We start from the raw sequence: 16340 nt of genomic DNA, 5'->3' as shown, positions 1-16340 counted from the left end.
AAGGAAACGGAGATTTAGGGGGAGGAAAGGGGAGGAAGAGAGTTGTTTGTTTCAGTTGCAGGAAAGATCAAAACGAAGACGGTTCAGGTTGAAAAGAGAACATAAAAGATGACCCCAAATTGGAATTTCCACTCCCTAAATCTGCAAACTTAAGCCCCCTTGTTAGTCTTCATCCTTCAGGCTTGAAGTTTTCAAAGTTATCCTAAACTTAAACTCAGAGGGGTTTTCATGGCTTATCTTTTTATCCTCTCTAAGAGAGAGGCTACTCTGTTTTCCTCAGTTACAGTCCCTTCTAACACTACAGAGCTTCCCAATGCAACGACACTAATTCATAAAAACAGAACTGAAGAAACAGAGACATATACACCAGAATGCAAGAATGTTATTATCCAGGCATTTCTCCACAAACACTTTAGAAATTGAAAGCTCTTTTGTAGTCAGATAAGAGAGACATAAATGCAAGTCGTTTTCCCCCTGAAGTCTAGCAAACAGGATTTTAATCACCAGTGGAAAATAACTAGTAGTTAATAATGAACAATATTAGGAAAACTCCCTCCCCCCATTTCAGACATCTATACTAATAGAAACAAAGGATATCCTTTCTCTAAAAAACCTTTTCCTGTGGAGTCCCTTTTTCTTTAAGGCTATATGTCTAAGAGTGTTTTGGCAGAGGATGGATGAGCTGAATGTGTCTCCTCAGTGAACTGAATGCCTCTTCTATCAAAAGATGTAATTATTCCTTTTAAAGCTGAGAACATATAAGCTTGCATCATTTTGCACATGTTTTTCCTCCACTGAGCAAGAGCAAATATAAAAGAGACTAATTCTTGGCATTAAAGGAGGAAGTGCTACAAATAAGTATTGACTTTTTAAGTTCAGAAGGACTGCTCTAACAGCCAAATTTTCCCCCCCCTCTGATTAGGAGAGAATTTCTCGGGAACCACAAAAACAAAGTGTACTTTAGACAACATGAAGTGGCCAGTACCTGTCATAGAAAGGCCGAGAGACACAAGAGTGATTCCATTTTAAATAAGTCTGGGACACATTTCACCACTGCTATAAGATGATGCAATTTCATTACATCAAGAAGTTACATGCACTTAAACTGGCAGTGACCCCTTACCTTACAAAACAGTTTATTGTTCTCTCCACAGCAGGCAGAAGACTCTCTTGGTGGAGTGAGTGATACATTTTTATTGTTGAGTCAGTCTCACCTTACATGGACCGCCTTAAATGTTTAGTCTTGGTTTTCATTTGAAAGAAGGTATTTTCAGAGACCTTAAAAGCAAATTTGACTTTTCTACTTCTTGGCAGAAGGATGTTAGGTCTCTACAGCAGCCACAACTACAAAGAAGTGGTAAATTCAGAGTTTACCGAATTAGACTTAATTCCTTATTACTCAACAGCCAGGAGTTCCTCTGTAGCAATTATAGGCAAGTTGCATCCCTTTGGGCAGCATAGGTGAAATAACAGGAAAAGAGGTTCATTCACTATTCCTGAATTTGAGAGAAGCAGTCACTTCCAAAGAGTTCACTTTTTTAAGGTCATTAATCTTCCCTAGAGCTCTCACCTGATTTAAATTTGGGATCTAACTCTTATCCAACACAGTACAAACCCCTGTACCTTGGAAGAAAAAGCAGCAACTTCTTATCCTTCCCCTCTGCAGAGCACTGACTTTGAAGTTGTCACTTTCAAACATACCCACAATTATGTATTTGCAACAATCAGTCTTGAAAGATGGAAAAAGGTACACAGTCCGAGGAAAAGACATTTACTTCTACTTAAATCATCCCCTGGACTAACATCTGAAGATACTAAAATAGAAAAGTGCTAGAAATAGACACTTCAAATAGTTGCCTCCTTTCTTCCATGCAGGTGGGAGATCTTCCAGAGGCCCACAGAGACTGATGGAGACAAAGCCTTTTTAATTGCCTAGCATTGCATTATCTCACACTAGTGGACTGAAAGGATGTATGCAATGTTGTAGTCCAACATGCTGAGCTTCACAGTGCCAAACTGTCCCAGAAAGGAGAGTTAACATCCACAAGAAACTGACCTTTCAAACAGGCAGTAGTTTCATCTGTGAATTTTAATACCATAAGAAAAAAAAAATATTAGAAACAAACATTAAAGCTAAACAGAAATTGTGGCTTCTCCAGAGCACCTTTACATCCATTTTCCTTACAATGTACTAAACATCACAGTCTTTGGGCGTAAGTCTAATTTGCTTCTTCCTACACGCGTACCAAAAGAAAGAGAGGCTGACATAACCCCAAGGATTTCACCAAACCAGTTCTCAACTATCATGATAAAGTGCAAGCACAATACAAGGGCCTTTAATTTCCCTGATGTAGTTTGTCCGAGGTAAACTGTACTCACTTTATTACACTGAAAAATGCAAGTGTACCCATTGCGCATAAACAAACTCAGACTTTGATACTTTTACTTTAGCACATAGAAAATCACCATCCAGTCAATTATTCACTTATACTTGGATGGGTTTCTGCTCAAACCTTTAAGTCACACTGATCTACATAGATTTTCCTGCGTATTATAACCACACTTCCTCTTGTACTTTCTCTTGAAATTCACAAGGCAGTCTGATAACCAATTCCATCTTCTGCAACGAACTCAAAGACATTATACTTCAAAACAAGTATGTCACCTATATTTTTGATTTGTAACTTTTTTTTTCCCCCACCACATACATTGTTTTACTTTGAAATTGAAAGTCTGTTCTATCATACCACTTATCTTGCTGCCCCCTTAAAAAAAAATAAGGAGGAAGATTGAAAAGACCTAGATTTATGCTAAGCTATAAACTATGCTCTGACCAAAGTCATATGACTATAATAGTAGAAGTTTTAATACTTTTTTCCTCGCTGACATACACCCAGAACTGGCATAAATAAATTTTCATCAGCAACAAAACAAGATTATTCAGCAACTTCACTGTAAAAAAAAAAAAAGTTAATTTCTAAAAGCAAATTGTTTTGAGAGTAGCTCTCTGTTTGGAAGGGCACAAAAGCCTAGGTAAGTTTAGGCTGGAAAAGCATATTTGGTTTTTTTAATCCTAAAATATAACACATATTGAGAATCTTACATAGCTTGGTCATATCCTTTTCCTTACTTTTGTATTCAGTTGCAAATCTCTTGTGGTATGAGTCACATCTCTCTAAAAGCATGCATACAGTAGTCAGCAGAATCCCCTGATCATATTAATGCACCAGAAAGAAAAACTTTTTTGTTACTAAAGTCACCTTTAAAGTCAAAGGTCATCAGAAATGACTGAAAGTCCATTAAAAGTAAATAGCAGTTTGAAATTAATGTAGTTATGAGATGTGGAAAGAGTATCTGATTGGAACGCTGATGTTCTAAATCAAGAGTCTCAAAAATAAGAGGGCTGAGCTGGCAAATGGCAGCCCTGCTGTAACTGAAATGCACTGTCTTGCTATATTTAAAGACAATACCTCAACAGTTAAGTATTAGAACATTTTAAGTGAGATAAATAAGCATAAGACACAGGCAAATATCCTTGGTTATTTAATCATCCTGAAAGCAGTGTGGAAGTGTGAGGGCGAGTTCAAAGGTCAAACTCTTCTTTCAGCTTCTTGCAAAGAAAAGAAAGCTTAGCCCATTTTACCTTAGGGAAGGGGGGGCCTGTTCTTTCCATATGCCAGCGGTAGTTACAGCATTTCATAACACAGGAAAGAGGGAGGTATTTACATATACAGTGTGTGGAATCTTTTACTAGGACAATGAATTCCTAATCAAAATTCAGCTTAGAAAGATCTAGGACAACAAAAAGTCCCAAAGAACAAAGGGAAGTTAAAATTTACTTAACATTTCCCCAGAGCTTCTTCATTACAAACTCTGAGATTTTTGTAACTAAAAGTTTCTTGTAATCACAGTTTTGAAAGGCTGAGTGAAACCCACAGTTCCCTTTTGAAATTATTTCCCCCTGATCACTGTAATAACTTAGCACTTTGTTCGTATAAAATATATTTATCTATCAACATAGTTCTAAATGAAAATAGAGTAGTAACGAGAAGATACATTCTGAAGATTGGAAGTAAGTGCTCAAAAGGGAATTTTTTTGAGTGTGATCTAGCGAAAGGGGAAACCAAAATGAAATAGCCTTTTGTGCAAGACAGTCTGATAAAAGGTGCTAAAGTTTATTATCGTCCTCTTTCTAGTCCCTACCTTCAATTTTGCTCTGCCCACCCCTACCAAAACAAAGCAAAACCAAAAAACGTTATTCACTTAAAATGAAGAAAAAGAAAGGAAGAAAAAAAAACCACTCTAATCCAAAGCCTGGAAGCCATTCTCTAAAGACTACTTAATATGAAACTTTGTTTACAAGATACAAATATAGCCTTCTTACCACATTCAAAACCAGAAAACATCCACTTATTTAAAGAAATGTTTTTTCTATTTTGATCAACCAGGACATAGGTATTCATTTTAAATTTAAATTCGGCCCCAATAGTGCCACATGAATGTTTTAAATTCATATATGATATGCACAGTTTAAGAATGTTTAAACAAAGGAAGTAGGAAAAGCCTCAAAATACACAGCAAAACTTAATGGCTTCAATTTTAAAATATACACTGATTGCAGCATGGCAAAATTATTCTCTTATGCTTACAGCCAGTCTTCAGAAAGAATAAGTGCAGTCAGTGTAGTAATTTGTCCCACTGGAAATTCTGTATAAAACATCTACCTAAAATAAACAAGGCTTCGCAGCAAGAATCGTCAGTTGCCATTAAGGACACACCTTAAAGTTCTTACCACACAGTAACTAAACAAGTACAAACTAGTGGTGACTGTTTGCTACTTTTGTCTGAAAAGTTAATGAGATCAATTCACTCCTCAGTATCAGATCTTAAGATAATTTTCTTAAAAATGCAAGAGCCAAACAACCCCAAAACACGAATATCCAGGATTCGAGTGTCTGATGTTTTATCAGAATGCCTAAGGTTCTTGTAAACACGAGTATAAATATTAACATTTAAACCTGACACCACGTAATGCTAAAAGGTAAAATGCTGAACTGCTAAGAATACTAGTGCTCTGGTACTGGAAGGCAGCTGTTGTTCCCCTGCCTTTTCTTTTGTTGTGCTTAATCTCATGTCAAGTCATTCAACCAACTCCAAAGCGATGAAGACATAATTGAACAACCTTAACTAAAAACTGATCTACAGTTCTTAAATAGCTATATATACCGTTTAACGATTCAAAACGGCTAACATATGAAAAAGAATCTATAGAATATAAATCAGCAACTCTGGTGCATGCAGAAGAGTTACTTGGCTGTAGGCCAAGCCAATCAATAATCACTGTAATAACCATGTTTCTAAAGTTATTTGTTTTTCATATTCGTCACCCAAAAAACTTAAAAGACAAAACTTGAAAACTCATACTGCTTTCAAGAACGAGCGGCGAGACATAAAATGCAAATATTTTGCACAGAATTACGATATTGCTCATTAAAAAAATACATTACAGAAAGATTAGTGATCACGAAGCCACATTCCTGCTACAGATCTTAAAATATTGACTCAGTTACAGAACTAGTAAAGGGGAAGAAAAAAAAATACCTCCTCCACCCTTTCCCTCTTCCCTCCCCCTCTGCCAAAGAATGCAGTTTATCCTACTTATTTGAAACTGTCCTTTTATATTATCCAAGGAAACGCTTAAACTTTAGTGTGGACATCACAAATTAAAGTATTAGTCGTATTCCCAAACCTACAGTTAATAAGAGCTCCTAAGAGCAATAAAAAACATGGCGTTAAAGCATTTGCAAGCCATTGTCATAGCACTGTGCTCTGATACCTTTGCAGACACAAAACCAGCCCCCACCAACCAACAAGCATGTAAGCATTGGTCAGCAAGTCAATGCCTGCTATTCAACTTGTAGTTAGGCGTTTTATTTCTGTGTCTTCCAGATCATATCACTCCTGCATTTCAGGGCCTAATAAAATGTGAAGAATGATATGCTCCCTCTCTCTCCTTGCATCTGAAACTGCGTTATTTCCCTCTTTTTCTTTTTCACACATTCTTACAAAAACTTCCCTTTTCACATACTTCTATAAGAAAACATTTCACTGCATCTACTTCAGTTCCTATTTCTATTTTCGATTTTCACTAGATCCTTCTGCTACTGCCTCCCCCTCAAACCCACTGGTAGAAACTGATGTAGTTTTAGAGCTCTCAAGGTCATTTCAGAAATGAAAAAAAAAAAACGTTGCCTTAAAAAACCTTTAAACACACAAAACCCCTAAACTAAACCCTTTTCAAATTCAAACGCCTTTCATCAGCAGATCAATAACCCAACATAAAGATTTTTGTTCACCACCACTTCAAAACTATTATACTTCAATTCAAATACTTACTGGGAGTCACACAGCACATTTTATGGGATGGCTCATTAGAGTACATACAGATCTTACTTTAGCTGCAGGTTTTCTGTGTGGGAAACAAACAAAAAAAAAAACCCACACCCAGAAACAGAAAGTCCAGCGGGTATCACGGAACAGGAATGAAATTTAATCTCTAGATATTCTAGAATTTTATTGTCCTCGCTTGGCAACGTCTTTTGTTGCTTAAGAAGTCAGTTGAGGCTTATTTATTTATTTTCTAAACTTCCTATTCCCCTTAAAAAAAAAAAAAAAGAGAAACACGATGCCAAAGAAATAATCAGAAAGGGTTTAGTCTTTAGAAAGACAAAGGTAAACGAAACAAAAACTGGCAAAACGGATCAATAAACTTTTCATTAACAACCCCCCCTTCACCCCACGAGCCACTTACTACAAATCCTTCTTCCAGGAACATCTTTGACTCACAAAGAAATAGTCTCTTCCCGCTCCACCCCCACACACACACCCGGCAAAAAAAACCACCCCAAAATCCAGGCTGGACGCCTGGAGTATGGAGGAGCGAATTCCCAGGTATACAATGGAAGTTTCAGACACCTACTTGCGCGAGGTGGGGGGGGGGGGGCGAGCAGGGGAGGGGGAGGCGATCCCGGGCAGGAGGAGGAAAATCGGGCAGAGGCAGAAGTTGAGGGGTGGGTGGGAGGGAAGGAGGGAAGGGCTCCTCTCCCTCCGCGCCCGCCGCTGCCTCTGGCTGCCCGGCTCGGCCCGCCCCGGGTGGCGCGGCCGGCCAGCCCCCGGGGAGGGGGCGACGGGAGGGGCCGGGTACCTGCCGCCGCGGGAGGGGACGAGGCTGAGGCGGCCCCGGCTGCCCGCACACCTGGCCCCCTCCCCGGCCCTTCCTTCCTTCCTCCCTCCCCCTGCCCGAAGCCGCGTCCCCCCACACACCTGCCCTTCCTCCTCCTCCTCTCCCCCGGGGGCGGCCGCGCCGGGACAGGGACGGGCGGTCCTGCTCTGAGGGGGGGGCCCTGAGCCCCCCTCCCCTCACAAAGCGGGGTGTACCCCCCAGATCCCCTTCTAACGTCCCAGAAGGGACTGACCCCCCGCGGTCAGTCACACAACCGGCCCCGAGGGGACGGGGGCTGCGCCTCCCTCAGGTGTGTGGAGGGGGGCGGGGGGGGGACGAGGAGGGGAGGGGGGGCCGGACCCCCTGGAAGCTGACCCCCAGCCCTCCCCTCACCTGTGCCTGAGCCGCCTCCCCGGCCGGCATCCTGAGGCGGGGGCAGAGGGAGGAGGGGAGCAGGGGCGGCCGCCCGCGGTGCCGCCGGAGCCCGGACTCGGCGGCGCTGGCGCTCGGGGCACTGTTTGTAAACGGCTCGCGCGGCAGCTGTTGCTGGGGCAGCCCCCTGCCTCCGGCCCCGCCCCCTGCGCCCCCCCGCGCGCGATGGCCACGCCCCGCTGCCGGCGCTGGCCACGCCCCCCGGGGCGGCCCCTGAGGCGGGGGGCGGCACGGCCGGGCCCGGCCCGAGCAGCGCGTCCCGGGGCGGCCCGAGACCGGGCGTTGGGCGCGGTAGCGGACTCGGGGCGGCCGGGCCCTGGGCCTGGCGGGCGGTGAAGGCGAAGGCCGCGGCGAGATCGTTCCCTTTGTGCCGCCGCGGTGCGAGGCGGGGAGCCCGGACGGGGCCCGGCGGCCTTTGTGTGTGGCGATTCGGGGTGATGGGGGCGATGGTTATCGCCCTGAATAACAAAACGGCGCGGAGGACGCTTGTATAAAGCCTTGTATCGCCCTGACATAAAGCGCAGGGGCCGTTACGGGCCGGATCGGTCCGGGCTGCTCCTGCGGCCGCGGCTTTGCAAATGTAAAAAAAAGCAATACGCCTCCTAAGTACCGTCCATCGGGTTCCTCCGGTGGATCGTTCAGGGGTGAAGTGGCGCGAACCACCGCTTTCTGTCGTGCTTTTGGGAGCCCAGCTGACCTCCGACCTCTGCCCAGCCGCTCACGCCGAGATGCTGCCTCGTGAGGAGGGAGACGGGGCAGAAAGATGGCAATTTGCCGCAGAAACGACCCAAAAGAGGCCAAGGAATCATGTGTCTCGCATTTCTTTTGACAGTCATAAGCGCTCGGCTGTTCTGGCGTACCATTGCTTCTCTAGGGGTGCGGACTCTACATGGAATTAAATGCAGCAGCCAAAGACTTAAAAAATATATTTTAAGTATTCCACTTGGAACGGAGGAGCTTTTTAAGAGTTAAATGCAATCTGTAATACTGTTAGCAAAGTGCTTAATCTCTGCTAGACTCTGAGGTTAGCACCTTCTTGCAGTAAATGGGATAAGAAAGAGGTGAGTTTCCATGTGGTCTCTCCTCTTGTTTTTCCCCCAAAGACACACCGAGACCTGTTAAAGTCAGTTTAGTTTACATCACTAGGTTTAGATCACACCCAGGGGCTTACACGCTTCAGTATAAAAATCATCCTGCCTGAATGGAGGACATTTCTAAAATAATTGCAACTAAAATGATGTGGGGCTTTTTTTTTTTTTTTAATGTGGTTTTTAAAGTTTTCTCAAAACATTCTCCCAGTCTAAGATGAGCAACGCTACTCAGGTTGAAATTTAGGTCACTTACATGGCAAATAAAGATTAATCAAAAACATTACAGAATGTGGTAATACACTTACTCACCAGGTAATTCTGGAAGATGAAATATCTTTGTTGGCAAATTCCAATCTTGCCTCACACTAACTTGAAACAGAATTCTTTTCATGAAAAGAAGGTCAGAACTGATAAGGTTGAACTTTTAAAATACATACGTTTAAGACCTGGCCCTTCAACTGGTCATATAGGTAGCCGGTGCACCCTCACTAGTTCCCTGAGTTAAAAAACGTCAGCGTGAACCAGCTGTGCGAGCCAAGACCGCGGGGTTTTGCCTTAGTCTGCTTCTTTACAGGATTTCGGGCTTTAGGTCTGTCAGAGTTTTGAACTGATAGAGGAGGAAACTGGTATGGGGCTTGCTGCACAGTGAACAATTTCAGTTGGGTTTTTTTTTTTTTCAGTGCGATTTTTTTTTTCTTCTTTTTTGCAGTATGATGTCTCCGAGCCAGGTGTTTATACACGCATGCAAAATATTCGGCTCTATTGCAAGAGCTTCACATTTCTTCGTAACTTGCTGCACGCTAATTTGTACTATGTGACCAAACCTGATCCCACAAACACTCCCAAGTTTAAGCACAGGAGTAGGCCAGTTCCCTTCAGTGGGGACTTGCTATGTCAGTTTAAGTATCGATTACCTGCAAATGGCAGCATGGCGAGAAGAACAAAGCAGAATTTTGCTGGAAATGGGTGTGGGAGTTACCAGGTTTGCTACACCCAAGGTCCCGAGTCACATGACTCTCTTAAAACTCATGACTGTTAAAAAATTGATCTTTTTATTGTCTTCTGATTTTAGCATTTTGAAGTCATTATATTGAAGACTTAAAAAAAAAACTTCAGGGCCCACAAACTTTTAAAAATACTCAACTTGTGCTTTTGCTCTTAACTATGTCTCCTAAAAGACTTGCAGAGTCAGGTTTTGCAATATTTCTTCTTCTCATGACATACCAAAACCCATTACTTTTCCCTCCCTCTTTGATTTTTTTTACCCCTTTTTAAAGATTGTACTTTTTCAGGTGAAATATACTGACCTTCTTGATCACAAGGGGGGTTTCACTGGGGCTAGGACTCTGGATAACTGTAAACATGATTTAACAGAGAACACAGAAGCCCTATGGTTTTTATCCACTGAGATATGGTACCTCTGTGGAAAACATAGGAAAATAAAAAGACTGTTTCAGGAAAAAATGAGAGGCTCAGAATACCTTAAGACTTTTCTTCTTTTATCCCTTCCCTTCCCCCCCCCCCCCAAAATGCATCATATAATACCACATTACATGACCGAAATGAAAACATCCAATTTATTTTTACAGATTAGCCACAATGACCTCCGTGATTTACGCTCATGGCGCTGGAAATGTTTGATATGAGGCAAGGGCCACCTTGTGAAAATAAATCTTATGTTTTCTCCTTCCTCTGTTTTGCCTTGTGTTGAGGATATTTGCTGCCTTTCTGGAGAAGCTTCAGCAATCCGTGTATTACGTATAAAGTAAGAACGTCTACAACAAATGCACAGGAAAGACTGACAGACCCGTGTCTACTGTTCTGCACTATATGTTACTACACAGTCTCGCAATATTAAACCTAGCCCCAAAGTAGACTTTGGAACCAGGCAGCATGCCCAAAATTGTGATAATCTCCTCCATGACAACAGAAAAAAACCCCTAAAATAACATTGCCAAAAGCTGAAAACTTTCGTTCCAGTCCCCAAACTCCTAATGTACTTAAATTTATAAGTTCTTTTAAATTACATTAGGTGCATTTACATTATGTAAAAATCCATACTAAAAGTCTTATGAACTGGCTCAAGTCCTGCTCTTCTGCACAGAGCACAGGAGAAACCCCTCGCTGTCAGAGAGAATGAAAACGGAGCTGATCGGGCCACAGGAAGCCTTTACCTAAACGTAAAGTCTTTTGAGGGTCAGCGTGGATGTTTGTCTCAAAACACTGACCTGAGCAGCAAAATACCCGGCCTGTACCAGGCAGCGGGAGATCGACCAAGTTTTATTCTTTTGCACGGTGACTCTCTCATTTTAGATTCATATTTAGGCAGCTATTAAATCTGGCCCGTCGTGTGGTTAAGGCACAAATGGGATTTAAGGGATCTGGGCTCGGTCCCAGCTCTGCCACAGACTTCCTGCGTGATCTTGGATCTCGGGCAAGGCCTCGCGCGGGGCTCACACGATTTGGCAGGGTTTTTTTGTTGGTGGTGTTTTTTGGGGTTTTTTTTAAGCCCCTGCTCTAGCAGTCAAGTCATTACATGAAATTCTCCGTTCGCTGGCATGACTAGATAAATACAGTAAATACGCAGTGTTTTAGCTTTTAAGGAGATAAGCTTGAAACCATGATCAGAGCGTAACATAATGGCTCGAAGTCAGCAAATTTTAGAAGTCCTTTTTAAAATTATTTGGGGCCATATAAAATTTTGCAGCCCTCATTTCTGCGCGACAATTTCTCTTTGTAAAAGCAGGATCATTTTGCTTCTTTGCTTACAAAATTGCTCATAAACTGTTTGCACCACGTTCGGATGAGACGGGCTAGAAAACAGAGAATCTCTTGCGAGCAGGCTTTATCAGTGTTTTGTGTCTCGCTTTTGAATTTCCCCTTTGCACAAATTACTTCTTTCAGCATTATTTCAGCAACCAGCAAGAAAGAGAAATCCCACCGTGTCAGATGATTCCCCTGCGCTCGCCCCGGCAGCGGCGTGTTTACAGGAAGCGCCTGCTGCAGGGGCAGCCTGGTCCTCGGCCACCCTCCCGACGTGCTCGCGTGATTCGGTTGACTACGCGAAGACACAGATGAGAAAGCTGCGAGCAGCCGGGTTCTTGCAACACCAGATAATCCATGGAGCCACCGGGCGCAGTAGCCATGCAGAAGGCCCCCGTGCCCCCCCCGAGAACGCGCCCGGCTGCTGCATCCGTAACTGTCTCCTCAGCCCAGCTTCGGTTACCAGCCTCGCGCTCATCAACACCAGCTCCTTTCCCCCTCCTTTTTTGCATCCTAGACCAAAGTGTTTTTTACAAAGGTATTTTTACTCTCAGCTGAAATGTGAAGGTTTGGTTACTTTCTAAGCGGCACATGTAACATAGAGCAGTTTATTTTTATAATGAGAAAGAAATTGCAGGGTTTTTCTTTCACTGTTTTGTACATCCTGTCTGTAGAAACTCATAGATTTCAAATCCTGCGAGGCACGTTGACAGTACAGCTATTAAAGATTTTCTATTTGACCTTGATTTTGTTTTGTTTTCGCTGTGTATGAACTTTAACAGACTTGAAGCGTGACATGTCTTCTCTTTTTACTTATCACCGTACACGTCGGGTAGGAAAAGACATGCAAACAGGAGCTTGTTCAATAGCATGTAGATTTCTCAAAGAAAATATATCCCTTTCTCGAAGCTCACTTTGCTCAACCTACAGTTTTGTTCTTGTACTTTTTTCTGCAAATGGATCCTTTTCAAAATGACGGCACACCGTGATGTGTATGTTCTCTTTTCTTATAACTCGTGGGGTGAAAGATCCGTGGGATCTGACTGTTATTTACTCCAGCACAGGTTAGTTGTTTGGTGGAGTATATCACGATGCAGTAACAGCAGCATTTTGCTACTGTGGTGGTAGAAAGAGAATAAAGATTTGCATGGAGAAGTAATATCTTTGATTAGATGTAGGTGGAGGAGAGAGAAAAGCTTTCAGGCACGCAAGCCCTTCGTCGGGACGGAAAACAGAAACAAACTTCAAGCCTGGGTACATTTGTGCTGTGCAGTGAATGGAGACAAATACATCGGTGAAATAGAAATGATGTAAAAAAGGCTGCTTAAGAAGATAAACAAACCGAAGATAACGAAGTCATACCCTCTGCCCAGAATGGCTCGGTTATCAGCACCGGAGCCCTAAACTTTTGTTGTAACTTTCCAAGTTGTCCCTCCCGGTATCACATGGCCTTTACTCCGAATATCAAGAGTTGGATCTAGAGAGTGGCTGTTAATCCTCTCCCTTCCTTGATTAGTTTGAGCTTCCAGCCTTCTCACTCTCAGTCTATAAACTGCTTCTTTCCATTGCTTGGGTATGGTCAAATAAGAGCATATTCACCTGTGCTAATCAGCAGCTGGCACCACTCATTCTTCAATTAAAAAAAAAAAAAGTCTAATATTAAATGCCCATCCCTGAGCTGACAACTCAGACATGCAGGGGTAGGTGTGCACTGAACAGGTTCTAAAATTGAAGCCTAAATGCATTGTTTTGGTACGATGACACGCTTAAATTCTGTATTTGTTAATCAACTTTCCTGGCTCCATTAGCAAGCTCTGTTCACACTTGTTACAAACTCAGTTGATCTACACCAAAAATCCAAGATCTCACAGAGTCCCCAAGTCTGTAAAACAAGAGTTTTACAGCCACATTTCAGTGCTGACGCTTGTGCTATGCTGTAGGTGTAATTCAAATGTCAGCTTTTTCTCCACTTCTCCTTTTGGGGCTCATTTTCCATTTTGCCTACCAGTAAAGAAGTTTGCCTTCCCTTTGTTTTGATCTTCAACAAATTGCATTGAGATTTCAGGCACAGCAATAATATTTGCAAGGGGGTGCATCATCAAAACAATGGAAGTACCTCTCAGAGTTTCACAAGGTGTTCCCAGACTGAAGAAGGCATCTCTAGATTAATTCCTTTACTTTCTATGGCATGTTCCAAGTGCATTCTAAGACCAAAACTGCCTTAAAGGGTGGCAGTTACCGCCCTTGTAACTGTGATGTGGAGGCAGATCCCTGAGAACTGACCCATGGGCAAGGAAACAAAGTTATCTGCCTTAAGACAGCAGAGAGACTGAAGACATCTGTGCATATTAATTCAGAGTTAAGGAAGCATTCATTTTATGAAGGATTTTATGTAAGATTACCCCAGGCTCTGTCAGGTGCAATCCCTAGGAACGTGGTGACTTCGGTTAATTTTTTGAGAAGTACTTTTGCAAAAGTATTTACCTTAGAGTGTGTCCTCACGCTCAGCTGTGGGGCCGCTGAGCACTTCAGGGTCTCGATCGTAGGGCAGAGAGAATGGGACACAAAGAGTAATTTCGCGATTCTTTCCAAAACTTTCACGGTGTTAAAAATAATAATTGTTTCTCATAAACTGAAAGTGCTGATACATCAATAATGGATGATGGGATTCTTGCACATGTGTTTATTAATTTATAAACACCGCACAGCCTCAGAATGAAAGGTGTTCTATAAATAGAAAGCTCATATGGATCAATCCTGAAGTGGTGTTACCATTCTTGGAGGGTTGCAATGGGTTTTTTTGTTCATCTTCTTCCTGACCTAATAACAAAAAGAATTCCCTAAGCATGGCTCTTTGTTATCATTATTTGTTTCTTCCTATTGTACCTTCATCAACACTTCCCCCTTCTATCAGAAACGCAGGAAGAAAAATCTGAGGCTTCTCAGCCTCGGAGTGCCATAGAGCTGGTATGACAAAAATGTGCATTTGAAAGGTTATTAAAAAAAAAAGAAAGAAGAAGAAAGACCAGCAATTGTTTAAAGTGAGGTATTAGCATGACAGTTGACAAAGGCATGGTATGTTGCCACATCTCACTGGTTTCTAATGCTGGTTAATGAGAACAAGTATCCCTTGATCCGAGCGAGAGAGCTGCCTGGCGTGTTCTTACACACCCAGTGGAGGTGCTTCCCCATTTGGGGAACTATTGTTCCGACACCATAAGAAGATATCATTTTACTTCAAAACACATTAGCTTCCCCCCCACCACCCCCTTTCACAACTGACTGGTAACCTGATGCCTGGCCTTACATTTGTTATGTTTATTTGATTTACATTTTTCTGCTTCCCTCTTCTTGCAAAAATAACGTCCTTGCAACTGTGCGAGACGACGCAGTCGGAGCTCTGATAAACAGGTGATGAACATTTGCCATCGATGTTCATCATGTTAAAGGGGGAGGGGGAACAGAAAACCCCACACTTCCCAGATCTAAGAAGCTTTCAAATAACTTTCGAAACCAAGCCCAAAGCGCGGGCTCTTTGCGCAGCTTCCACAGCTCCTGCCGTGCCATGCCAAAATTCCCCAAACCACCCCCCAAGGGGAGCTTTGCCAATACCTTGCCGATACTCCGCCTCACATCCAGACAGCTCTCGAGAGGCAGCCAGTATTGGAAATCCTGCCAAATTCAAATATATGTCAGAAAATGCTGAATTCCTGTTTACCTTCCCTGCCGGTCCTCATTGACGGCTGGGATGCAGTGGGGTGACGGGGCTGGGGCTGCTCAGAGCAGGGCTTCAGCTGGGCCATATCAATATCACACCATCGCCCTTAATGGAGCTACAGTAATTTCCAGCAGCTGTGACTTCGCCGCAGCATTTTAGCATGCTCAAGAGGAGTTTTGATTTTAAAACCTGCTATTCCGCGAGGCCTGATCCTGCGGTGATGGGCAGGCTGGCGTATGGACACAACAGCCCCCTGAAGTCTGTCCGTCAACAAGCAGGATTTCCACTCACAAGTGGAAATTCAAAATTTGAGATTGGTGTTTTGCTACGATGGAAGTATTGCATATGGGGCAGAGTAATACCTTCCCTGCAGTCTGTCTGTGTCAGGATATTATTCAAAGTAAATCATCAGATTTTTGCCTCATTTTTGCCATTGTTACAGTATTTCCTGTATGACTCTTTTTTTTTTTCTTCCTCAAAAGAAATTATCTGTTACTTCACATTGAAGCTTTTGAGAGGCCTTTAAAAAAGTGATTAACATAATTGGAAATTTTTCTGCAGTTAAAACCCCTGTTTTCAATCAAGCCACTGTGAAGCCTCACAGTAACAGATGCAACTGAGGACATTTTAAGCTTAAACAACTGACATGAGACAAAGAGGAAGGGGACTCGTTTTGTGGAAGCAAATGCAAAAACTAAACCATCAGAAATGAAATGACGAGTAGAATTGAAATGTAAACCCCTTTCCGTTTATTCATCTGAGATGGTGTTACTCCAGATTTAATAGGAGACGATTTTTATATGGGACTTTTTTAATACGAGAGTGTTCTTCCAAAGTTAGAGGATATTATAGTTTTATAATAGTGAAGTTTCTATTAACACGGTTTGGGAGAAGACAGCTTGTTTCTGTGATTGGGAAAGCAGGACGTTTGGTGTAGAGTATATATAATAATTGGAAAGTACATGTACACGCATACTTACAGGAAAAAAGAAGCACGTTTGTCTGAAGTACGCTGCAATAACTAGCCATTAATATTGTCGAGAAGCAGACCTCTCTCCCAGGTCTCATAATAACAGCTTTTGCTGCTGACAGAATCCTTGCCCAACAGATGCAA

At 42.6% G+C, this 16340-nt stretch overlaps 1 protein-coding gene across 3 annotated transcripts in view; it reads right to left on the bottom strand.

Annotated features, from left to right (window-relative positions):
* The window catches only part of ZNF217 (zinc finger protein 217), a 28611-nt gene extending 20871 nt beyond the window's left edge, over window positions 1-7740 (bottom strand). The window contains exon 1 of one of the 3 annotated variants that reach the window (XM_054218306.1): window positions 7616-7740. The gene's annotated coding sequence lies outside the window, so the exon portion shown is untranslated. Of the gene's footprint in view, window positions 1-6396; window positions 6772-6811; window positions 6952-7615 lie in introns of those variants that run through there. The other 2 variants (XM_054218308.1, XM_054218307.1) reach the window with 2 other exon arrangements.
* Between the last annotated feature and the right edge of the window lie 8600 nt (window positions 7741-16340).

The sequence above is a fragment of the Rissa tridactyla genome, chromosome 12, assembly GCF_028500815.1.
Source record: "Rissa tridactyla isolate bRisTri1 chromosome 12, bRisTri1.patW.cur.20221130, whole genome shotgun sequence".
Classification (NCBI taxonomy): Eukaryota; Metazoa; Chordata; class Aves; order Charadriiformes; family Laridae; genus Rissa; species Rissa tridactyla.
The sequence above is the reverse complement of the archived record's forward strand: the minus strand, read 5'-3'. Positions and strand labels throughout refer to the sequence as shown.